The sequence below is a fragment of the Mus musculus genome, chromosome 13, assembly GCF_000001635.26.
Source record: "Mus musculus strain C57BL/6J chromosome 13, GRCm38.p6 C57BL/6J".
Lineage (NCBI taxonomy): Eukaryota > Metazoa > Chordata > Mammalia > Rodentia > Muridae > Mus > Mus musculus.
Genome location: NC_000079.6, coordinates 6,353,563 through 6,365,761, shown reverse-complemented (window position 1 = coordinate 6,365,761; position 12,199 = coordinate 6,353,563).

Below are 12,199 nucleotides of genomic sequence, written 5' to 3'. Positions count from 1 at the left end.
TCAGGGTAAAATTGGTTTTTGCTTTCAACAAGAACAAAATTGTTAAAGGTGGAAAAGTCTGCATGGAATGAATTACACAATTAGATTCCTCTCAACATGACTGAAAGGAACTCAATTTATACCTCCAGGAAGGAATAAGAAAGACTGGGAAAAAACCCTAAGAGCCACAAGATGCTGCTCTATTTCTGCATGGTGAACAGGTAGCTTGGTGCTCGCTTGCTGGAGTTGCTGCAGCTTGGCTTACTATGAGAGTTGCAGGAAGGCTTTATTTCTGCTTGTGGAGGAGAGAGCAGAGGCAGTGCACTGTGCTTTTCAAAATGACTACACTCTTCCTTCTCCAGAGCTTCTCTCCTGGAACACAAATTTTTTTCAGGTCTCAAGGGAAAACTTAAAGCAGCTTAATTGGCACATCCGCAAGCTGCTCAGGCTAAGCCCTATGCAGAAATGAAGCCAACCAGCCATGATTAGCATGGTGCAATCTAAAGTAAGTCTGTGACAAAAAATACTCCATTCCATCTGTCAACAGCTGGGCATGCTTGAAGTGAGACCTTTCCTCCAGAATATGGCTGGCAAATTGCCGTTTACCTCGCAGGCTGTTTTATCCCTTATGAGGATTTTGGAATTTTTTCTGTATTAGGCCTAAAGGAGCTACAACAAGAAATAGTGATTTATGTAGTAGGCTCCTTTGTTTTCAAAACCATTTCATATTTGTGAACACAGCACATGTGTGATGTTAAACATCTCTTTGGCCTGAAGATTATATCTGAAATACTCTAGCACCTAAGATTTGGCAATGCCCAATAGGGTGCATCTGCCAAGAGGAAAAGCAGGGTCAGTAGGTATTTGTTTCAGGGAAGTGGTTTAGACACTTGCCCTGTGTGATGTAACTCATTCTGAAGGCTTGACGTATCATGCATCTGCCTGTAATGGCTATGTGTGAATATTTAAGATGGATTTCTATTTTATGGCACAGTGATTTGATTGTTTACGCCATGCTTATGAGCCATGATTTTTATTGATCTTCACTCCCATTTAGTTTGAGAAATATTTTATATTATTTCATCATATATGTATATAAGATTGGAATTAAAAACCAAACAATGATAAAAATTATAAAGATACTTATTTTAAAGCAATTCTTTAACATAATATAATTTTACCATTTGTTTAACAAATGTATATAGTGTTGTATATGTTTGTTTATTTTACACAATGAATTAAATCTTGGCTAGATATTTGATGCTCTGGGGCAGAGAATATCCTCAATATTTTTCAGAATTGATTAATATTTATTTTTATAATCATCAATCTTGAATGTGCTGATTTTCATAAATACATAGTACAAAAGGGCAGAAGTGTGATTTGGACCATTTCAGAAATTGTTAGAAACTCTGCCCTAATTCCAAGCCAAAATTAATTTATTAATTTTTTTCCTTCCAAAACTTGAGTTAGTATCTCAAATAACATCTTAAAATCAACATTTTTGGCCAGAGCACCTGGGGGAGCCATCTTGGTTCCCAGATCCCTCCTAGACTAGTCTGCACAGGTGAGAATATGGACTACAGAAGCTAACAGCTTCTACAACAGGCCAAAGTGACACAGCTTCTGGGACAGGCCCTGTTTCTGGCCTTCATCTTCTGCCAGGAGGCAGGTTCGAATGCCAGATATCTGTGAACCTTCCATGCAAGAGGAGAGCTTGACTGCAGAGAGTGCTCTGACCACTGAAACTCAGGAGAGAGCTAGTCTCCCAGGTCTGCTGATAGAGGCTAACAGAATCACGAGAGGAAGAAGCTCTAACCAGAGAAAACTATAACAACTAACTCCAGTGATTACCAGATGACGAAAGGCAAAAATAAGAATCTTATTAACAGAAACCAAGACCACTCACCATCATCAGAACCCAGCACTCCCACCTCAGACAGTCCTGGGCACCCCAACACAACCGAAAAGCTAGATCCGGATTTAAAAGCATACCTCATGATGATGGTAGAGAACATCAAGAAAGACTTTAACTCACTTAAAGAAATACAGGAGAACACTGCTAAAGACTTATAATTCCTTAAAGAAAAAACAGGAAAACACAACCAAACAGGTAGAAGTCCTTATAGAAAAACAGGAAAACACATCCAAACAGGTGATAGAAATGAACAAAACCATACTAGACCTACAAGAAAAGTAGACACAATAAAGAAAACCCAAAGTGAGGCAATGCTGGAGATGGAAACCCTAGGAAAGAAATCTGGAACCATAGATGCCAGTATCAGCAACAGAATACAAGAGATGGAAGAGAGAATCTCAGGTGTAGAAGATTCCATAGAGAACATCAGCACAACAATCAAAGAAAATGCAAGAAGATTTTAACTCAAAACATCCAGGAAATCCAGAACACAATGAGAAGACCAAACCTACGGATAATAGGAGTAGATGAGAATGAAGATTTTCAACTGGAAGGGCCAGCAAATATCTTCAACAAAATTAAAGAAGAAAACATCCCGAACTTAAAGAAAGAGATGCCCATGAACATACAAGAAGCCTACAGAACTCCAAATAGACTGGAACAGAAAAGAAATTCCTCCCAACACATAATAATCAGAACAACAAATGCACTAAGTAAAGATAGAATATCAGAAGCAGTAAGGGAAAAAGGTCAAGTAACATATAAAGGCAGGCCTATCAGAATTGCACCAGATTTTTCACCAGAGACTATGAAAGCCAGAAGATCCTGGACAGATGTTATACAGACACCAAGAGAACACAAATGCCAGCCCAGGCTACTATACCCAGCCAAACTGTCAATTACCATAGATGGAGAAAGCAAAGTATTCCACGACAAAAACCAAACTCACACATTATCTTTCCACGAATCCAGGCCTTCAAAGGACAATAACAGAAAAAAAAAATACAAGGATGGAAAACATGCCCTACAAAAAGCAAGAAGGTATTCCTTCAACAAAACTAAAAGAAGACAGCCACAAGAACAGAATGCCCTCTAACAACAAAAATAATAGGAAGCAACAATTACTTTTCCTTAATATCTCTTAATATCAATGGACTCAATTCCTTAATAAAAAGACATAGACTAGCAGACTAGCTACAGTAACAGGACCCAACATTCTGCTGCTTACAGGAAACCCATCTCAGGGAAAAAGACAGACACTCCCTCAGAGTGAAAGGCTGGAAAACAATTTTCCAAGCAAATGGTAGGAAGAAACAAGCTGGAGTAGCCATTCTAATATCTGATAAAATCAACTTCCAACCCAAAGTTATCAAAAAAGAAGAGGGACACTTCATACTCATCAAAGGTAAAATCTTCCAAGAGGAACTCTCAATTCTGTATATCTATGCTCCATATGCAAGGGCAGCCACATTCATTAATGAAACTTTTGTAAAGCTCAGAGCACACATTGTACCTCACACAATAATAGTGGGAGACTTCAACACACCACTTTCATCAATGGACAGATCTAGGAAACAGAAACTAAGCAGGGACATAGTGAATCTAACAGAAGTAATGAAACAAATGGATTTAATTGATATCTACAGAACATTTTATCCTAAAACAAAAGGATATACCTTCTTCTCAGCACCTCATGGTACCTTCTCCAAAACTGACCATATAATTGGTCACAAAACAGGCCTCAACAGATACAAAAATATTGAAAATTTCCCATGGATCCTATCAGATCACCATGGACTAAGGCTGATATTCAATAACAACATAAATAATAGAAAGCCAACATTCATGAGGAAACTGAACAACACTCTACTCAATGATTTCTTGGTCAAGGAAGGAATAAAGAAAAAAAATTAAAGACTTTTTGGAGTTTAATGAAAATGAAGCCGCAACATACCCAAACTTATGGGACACAATGAAAGCATTTCTAAGAGGAAAACTCATAGCTCTGAGTGCCTCCAAAAAGAATCTAGAGGGAGCACACATTAGCAGCTTGACAACATACCTAAAAGCTCTAGAAAAAAAGGAAGATAATTCACCCAAGAGGAGTAGGTGGCAGGGAATAATGAAACTCAGGGGCGAAATCAACCAAGTGGAAACAAGAAGAACTATTCATAGAATCAACCAAAGGAGGAGCTGGTTCTTTGAGAAAATCAACAAGATAGATAAACCCTTAGCCAGACTCACTAGAGGGCACAGGGACAGCATCCTAATTAACAAAATCAGAAATGAAAAGGGAGACATAACAACAGATCCTGAAGAAATCCAAATCTCCATCAGATCCTTCTGCAAAAGGCTATACTCAACAAAACTGGAGAACCTGGATGAAATGGATAAGTTTCTAGACAGATACCAGGTACCAAAGTTAAATCAAGATCAGGTTAATGATCTAAACTGTCCTATATCCCCTAAAGAAATAGAAGCAGTCATTAATAGTCTCTCAACCAAAAAAAGCCCAGGAACAGATGAATTTAGTGCAGAGTTCTATCAGACCTTTAAGAAGATCTAATCCCAGTTCTTCTCACACTATTCCACAAAATAGAAACAGAAGGTACTCTACCCAAATCATTCTATGAAGCTACAATTACTCTGATACCTAAACCACAAAAAGGCCCAAAAAAGGTAGAGAACTTCAGACCAATTTCCCTTATGAATATCGATGCAAAAATCCTCAATAAAGTACTCGCTAACCGAATCCAAGAACACATCAAAACAATCATCCATCCTGACCAAGTAGGTTTTATTCCAGGGATGCAGGGATGGTTCAATATACAGAAATCCATCAACGTAATCCAGTACATAAACAAACTCAAAGACAAAAACCACATGATCATCTCATTAGATGCGGAGAAAGCATTTGACAAAATCCAATACCCATTCATGATAAAAGTCTTGGAAAGATCAGGAATTCAAGGCCCATACCTAACCATGATAGAAGCAATCTACAGCAAACCAGTAGCCAACATCAAAGCAAATGGTGAGAAGCTGGAAGCAATCCCACTAAAATCAGGGAGTAGACAAGGCTGCCCACTTTCTCCCTACCTATTCAACATTGTACTTGAAGTCCTAGCCAGAGCAATTAGACAACAAAAGGAGATCAAGGGGATACAAGTTGGAAAGGAAGAAGTCAAAATATCACTTTTTGCAGATGATATGATAGTATATATAAGTGACCCTAAAAATTCCACCAGAAAACTCCTAAACCTGATAAACAGCTTCAATGAAGTAGCTGGATATAAAATTAATTCAAACAAGTCAATGGCCTTTCTCTACACAAAGGATAAACAAGCTGAGAAAGAAATTAGGGAAACAACACCCTTCTCAGTAGTCACAGATATTATAAAATACCTTGGTGTGACTCTAACTAAGGAAGTGAAAGATCTGTATGATAAGAACTTCAAGTCTCTGAAGAAAGAAATTAAAGAAGGTCTCAGAAGATGGAAAGATCTCCCTTGCTCATGGATTGGCAGGATCAATATAGTAAAAATGGCTATCTTGCCAAAAGCAATCTACAGATTCACTGCAATCCCCATCAAAATTCCAACTCAATTCTTCAACGAATTAGAAAGAGCAATCTGCAGATTCATCTGGAATAACAAAAAACCTAGGACAGTAAAAACTCTTCTCAAGGATAAAAGAACTTCTGGTGGAATCACCAGGCCTGACCTAAAGCTGTACTACAGAGCAATTGTGATAAAAACTGCATGGTACTGGTATAGCCATAGACAAGTAGACCAATGGAACATAATTGAAGACCCAGAGATGAACCCACAGATCTATGGTCACTTGATCTTTGACAAGGGAGCTAAAACCATCCAGTTGAAAAAAGACAGCATTTTCAACAAATGGTGCTGGCACAACTGGCGGTTATCATGTAGAAGAATGTGAATTGATCCATTCCTATCTCCTTGTACTAAGGTCAAATCTAAGTGTATTAAGGAACTCCACATAAAACTAGAGACACTGAAACTTATAGAGGAGAAAGTAGGGAAAAGCCTCGAGGATATGGGTACAGGGGAAAAATTCCTGAATAGAACAGCAATGGCTTTTGCTGTAAGATAGAGAATCAATAAATGGGACCTCATTAAGTTGCAAAGCTTCTGTAGGGCGAAAGATACCGTCCATAAGACAAAAAGATCACCAACAGATTGGGAAAGGATCTTTACCTAAATCAGATAGGGGGCTAATATCCAACATATATGATGAACTCAAGAAGGTGGACTGCAGAAAATCAAATAACCCCATTAAAAAATGGGGCTCAGAGCTGAACAAAGAATTCTCACCTGAGGAATACCGAATGGCAGAGAAGCACCTGAAAAAATGTTTAACATCCTTAATCATCAGGGAAATGCAAATCAAAACAACCCTGAGATCCACCTCACACCAGTCAGAATGTTTAGGATCAAAAATTCCGGTGACAGCAGATGCTGTTGAGGATGTGGAGAAAGAGGACCACCCCTCCATTGTTGGTGGGATTGCAAGCTTGTACAACTACTCTGGAAATCAGTCTGGTGATTCCTCAGAAAACTGGACATAGTACTACCAGAGGATCCTGCCATACCTCTTCTGGGCATATAGCCAGAAGATGTTCCAACCAGTAAGAAAGACACATGCTCCACTATGTTCATAGCAGCCTTATTTATAGTAGCCAGAAGCTGGAAAGAACCCAGATGCCCCTCAACAGAGGAATGGATACAGAAAATGTGGTACATTTACACAATGGAGTACTACTCAGGTATTAAAAAGAATGAATTTATGAAATTTCTAGGCAAATGGATGAACCTGGAGGGCATTATCCTGAGTGAGGTAACCCAATCACAAAGGAACTCACACAATATGTACTCACTGATAAGTGGATATTATCCCAGAAACTTAGGATGCCCAAGATATAAGATACAATTTGCTAAACGCATGAAACTCAAGAAGAACTAAGACCAAAGTGTGGACACTTTGCCCCTTCTTAGAATTGGGAACAAAACACCCATGGAAGGAGATACAGAGACAAAGTGTGGAGCTGAGATGAAAGGATGGACCATCTAGAGATTGCCATACCCGGGGGATCCATTCCCATAAGCATCCTCCATACGCTGATGCCATTACACACCCTTGCAAGATTTTGCGGAAAGGACCCTGATATCACTGTTTCTTGTGAGGCTATGCAGGGGCCTAGCAAACACAAAAGTGGATGCTCACAGTCAGGTTTTGGATGGATCATAGTTTCCCCAATGGAGGAGCTAGAGAAAGTACCCAAGGATCTAATGGGGTCTGCAACCCTATAGGTGTAACAACAATATGAACTAACCAGTACCCCCCAGAGGTCGTGTCTCTAGCTGCATATGTATCAGAAGATGGCCTAGTCGGCCATCATTGGAAAGAGAGTCCCATTGGTCTTGCTAACTTTATAAGCCTCAGTACAGGGGAATGCCAGGGCCAAGAAGTGGGAGTGGGTGGGTAGGGGAGTTGGGGGGGGTTATGGGGGACTTTTGGGATAGCATTGGAATTGTAAATGAAGAAAATACCTAATAAATTAAAAAAGACTATAGACTACCACAAAGCTTTTCAATAATTAATTACAGACAGAATAATGAAATGATGATTTTGCTATTAATATAAGTCATTTTGCTTACTAAATAGAATGATAGTGTAAAAAAATCAGCATTATTTCATAACAATGTTCAAAGTTATGGTAAATTGATACTTTTATGTCAAGAACCAATGACAGGAAAAAATACTCTTTCCCATAATAAAACTGCTTATATTTCACTATGAGCAGAACACTGTGAATATGGTAACAGTGCTGAAATTCATAACATTCAGCGACTGAGTCTGAGGTGAGGTGTTTCAGGAAGTGTTTACTGATCCTCTGTGGACTGACAACCCATGCAATTCAAAGTGTTCATGAATCATGGCTTCCAGGAAGCATAACCCATGCTCCAACACGGATGAGAGCTGCTGCAAATATCTGAATCATCAAGAAATTGATTGTTGAATTAGTTTGTGGTCCTGGCATTTTAAGAAGCCTTCTACTGACTCCATATTTGTGACATCTGCCTCACTTTAAGTTGCCATCATGACTCACACATTAAGAAGATGAAACTATTAATCCTCCAATCTATGATCATGGGAGTTCTTTTCTGCTTCTGAGGTCTTCTTTGCTTTCTTTCTTCATAGACTTGAAGTTCTTGTTAAATAACTTTTTCACTTGTTTGGTTAGAGTCACACAAAGATATTTTACATTGTTTGTGACTATTGTGAAGTGTGTTGTTTCCCTAATTTCTTTCTCAGCCGTTTTATCCTTTGAGTATAAGAAGGCTACTGATTTGTTTGAGTTGAAGTTATATCCAGCCACTTTGCTGAAGTTGTTTATCAGGTTTAGGAGTTCTCTGGTGGAGTTTTTGTGGTCACTTAAGTATACTATCATATAATCTGCAAATAGTGATATTTTGACTTTCTCCTTTCCAAATTGTATCCCCTTTACCTCCTTTTGTTGTCTAATTGCTCTGGCTAGAACTTCAGGTACTATATTGAATAAATAGAGAGAGAGTGGACAGCCTTGTCTAGTCCCTGAGTTTAGTGGGATTGCTTCACATTTCTCTCCAGTTAGTTTGGTGTTGGCGACTGGTTTGCTGTATGTTGATTTTACTATGTTTAGGTATGGGCCTTGAATTACTGACCTTTCCAAGACTTTTACCATGAAGGGATGTTGAATTTTGTCAAATGCTTTTTCAGCATATAATGAAATGATCATGTGTTTTTTTTTCTTTGCGTTTGTTTATGTAGTGGATTACATTGATGGGTTTCTGTATATTGAATCATCCCTGAATCCCTGGGATTAAGCCTTATTGATCATAGTCAATGATAGTTTTGATATATTCTTGCATTTGGTTTGCAAGAATTTTATTGAGTATTTTTGCATCCATATTCATAAGGGAAATTTGTCTGAAATTCTCTTTCTTTGTTGGGTCTTTGTGTGGTTTTGGTATCAGCGTAACTGTAGCTTCATAGAATGAATTGAGTAGTGTTCTTGCTGTTTCTATTTTGTGGAATAGTTAGAAGTGTATTGGTATTAGGTCTTCTTTGAAGGTCTGATAGAATTCCTCCAGTGTAGGGGAGTGGCAGGCCTGGAAGCTGGGAGTGGGTGTATGGATGGGGGAGCACCCTCATAGTGGCAGGGGGAAGGGAGCATGGTATAGGGGGTTTCAGAAGGGGAGATCTGGAAAGGGGATAACATTTGAAATGTAAATAAAGAAAATATCCAATAAAAGGAAAAAATAGAAAATAAGAAAACCATGAAAGAAAAAGAAGAGGAAACTCACTAAAACATGGATATTTCTCTAACACACTTTCTTTCTTCATACATGAAGTTGGGCTCTCTCTTGCTTCATCCTACCCATCTTTATAGCTGAAGGTTGTTTGTAATCTTGTGTTTCCATTTGCTCAGTCAACTTAAGTGAGACCTTTGAGCTGGTAAGTCAGTCAATCCTCCCAACATAGGTCAGGCACTTGAACCTTTCTTGCTGTGTCACTGCCTCCATGTTGGTTTAAGACTTAGACTCTTCCATGTATATCTTATCTTTCAACATTGTAGTGAATCATTGTCATCTACAAAGTTTATGCTCAAGAACTGCACAATCAAGTTATTAAATTATTTCACAAAAATGTCATAGTGTGTTAAGAAAAGTTTTGTTTTGTGTTGGGCTGCATTTAGAAGTGTTCCATTCTGCAAGTGGCTTTATGTGGCTCACGGGTCACAGGATGGACATACCTGAAAGCTTGATTGATTCCCTTCTTGACATGATTTCATGATTACAGTCAGTGCTAAGTCCTTGCAAGCATCAGTGACTAGTCATGTGGTCCCCAATATTTACCTCATCCTGACCATTCCTCTAGCCTCGGGCTGCACTTCATATGATCCTTTTGGCCATGTTATCTCCCCAGATGCCTTGATCACACAACTCAGTTCTTTCATGAAGACACTTTGTTGAAGATCTTTATCCTGAACCTTACATTTAAAACTGCAACTTGTATTTCAGCCATAACTTCATCCCCCAAACCTTCTAAACATCCTGCTTTAAACTTTCCAGGACATGACCAAATATATGTATTTATCTACTAGTATGCCTGTCTATGACATGGTGATCTTCTCTCTTTTGTATATTGCTGTGCACAGCAGAATAAAGCCTGACACAATTGTGCCTGTAGACATCACTTCAGATTTCACATTAGAGAATGTTTTGTTTTCTTAAAGGCTCCTGCCAAATACTCAGAAAATCCATTTACCATTGAATTACATGAAACTAAGGTTTGGATCATTTCTACAGTTTGTATTTACAGAGGAAAAGATTACAACTCAACTAACTCTTGCAAATGTTTGAAAATTGTCCAGGCTATTTGCTTGTCTCAAGTCTTTATGCTTATGGAAAATGTCCTTTGCAATATTGACTGTCATTCCAGAAGCACAAAGGAATAATGCCAGGCAGAAACACAAAGGAACACAAAGGCTGCTCATTTAAGCATAATGTGCTCTTCTGAAGTTAAATCTCAAGCAAGGATTGGCAAGAGAAAGATGTTTATGAAGCTTGGAAATTGGATGGGCCAACCAAGCACAACCACAGATATCCAGAAAGCCCAAAGGAATAACAGCTCTAAAGAGTAGCATGGGGGAAATGTCAAGGAGGGTGAAAACATTGGCATTTCAAGGAGGCAGTGAAGTTAGGGAGCTTGGAAGGCCTGTTTCCATGGAATTAAAATATGTGTTTGATGTGGAAATCCTTTGCTAATATTTGATAATCTAGTGTATGAGACATAGTTATGATGGAAAGCAACTTTTTGTTTTCCCCGTCTCTCCTTTCCTTTTTTATTTTCTGTCCACCCTTTCCTCATTCCTCTTTTTTTGTTTTTCCCTCCTTTTTCTTTTTATCCCTTTCTCCCTCTCCTCCCCCTTCTATACATCTCCTTATCTCATTCCATCCCTAATTTATTCCTTTAATTTTTTTCCTTTACTATTATTCTTCCCTTCCCTCCCCTTTCCTCACTCCCAACCCCGACCCAACTCCATCTACTCCTTCTTGGAGTGAATTTTTATATGTTCAAGCTTCTGGCATGACTGTATTATTTATTATTTATTGGTAATAAGATTTATGAATAATGGGCAAGACCTCAGATATCCTTGACCTCCAGATATGTTTTTGTATTTGCATTATGTGTTTATATTTACACTGTATCAAGACTCACACAAATGGGTGGTTGCTTACATAACATCAGATGGTGGGTATGCTCAGCTCAAATTTGTATTCAGGTACAAATATATATCCTACAGATTATCCTTAAGAAAAGCTACACACTCCCTGATTCATGAGTGATGTATTTAAATGGCTCATAGTAGAAACAACTGAAATACACCGCAGCCCAAATTTCAAACACAAATTAGTTAACATAAAAATATGTCATCATACACTAATTGGGTTTTCTCCAAAACATATGTTTTAGTTACAATATATTATATTAACTCAAGTGGACAGTGAATATAAATTTGCTATTAAGTAGTTAAGGCACTTTCAAAAGATAAAAAATTACCTGAATGAATAAATAAACAAGGAGAAGAAACAAATCTCACTACAGAAGAATTTCGACTAGTAAGTGTGGAAGGAATGAAGGAAAGGGAGCAGTATTTGCTGATAATTTCCAGGAAAGCTGACTGACTGGCAAGGAGGAGCTCCTCACAGGAGACACAGGCCATCAGGGTTTATTGAGAGCCATGTTAGCAAACTGATTCTTCAGAGAAAAACAAAACAGACTCTCAGATTTTGCCAATTTTGGTGTTGTAACTACTCCCATGACAATCAGTTGCAACTAACCATATGATGTCCCTCAATATCAAATTGGGAAGAAATGCCCCGTTCACTTCCTGTCGTCCACTATGACCTGCCTTCAGCTCCCACTCTGAGTTCAGTCAATATTCTGAGCTCACCAAGTTGGTCACCGAGACCATATACAATCATGTGCTTGGTTTATGCACCAAACTAAAAATTCTGAGCTCCAAGGTAATGTGTAGGGCTGTGAATAAACAAAGAGGGCTTTGGGGGAAAGATACAAAAATACATTTTCTTTTTAATTTTCTAGGTGAAAACCTCAAGATGTAGCCTTATTTAGGAATGAGGTCTTTACAGATGTAATTGGTTGACAAGAGTTAATGCTGGATTAAAGACATTTCTTAATCTAATGGCTGGTAGTTTTAGAAGCTTA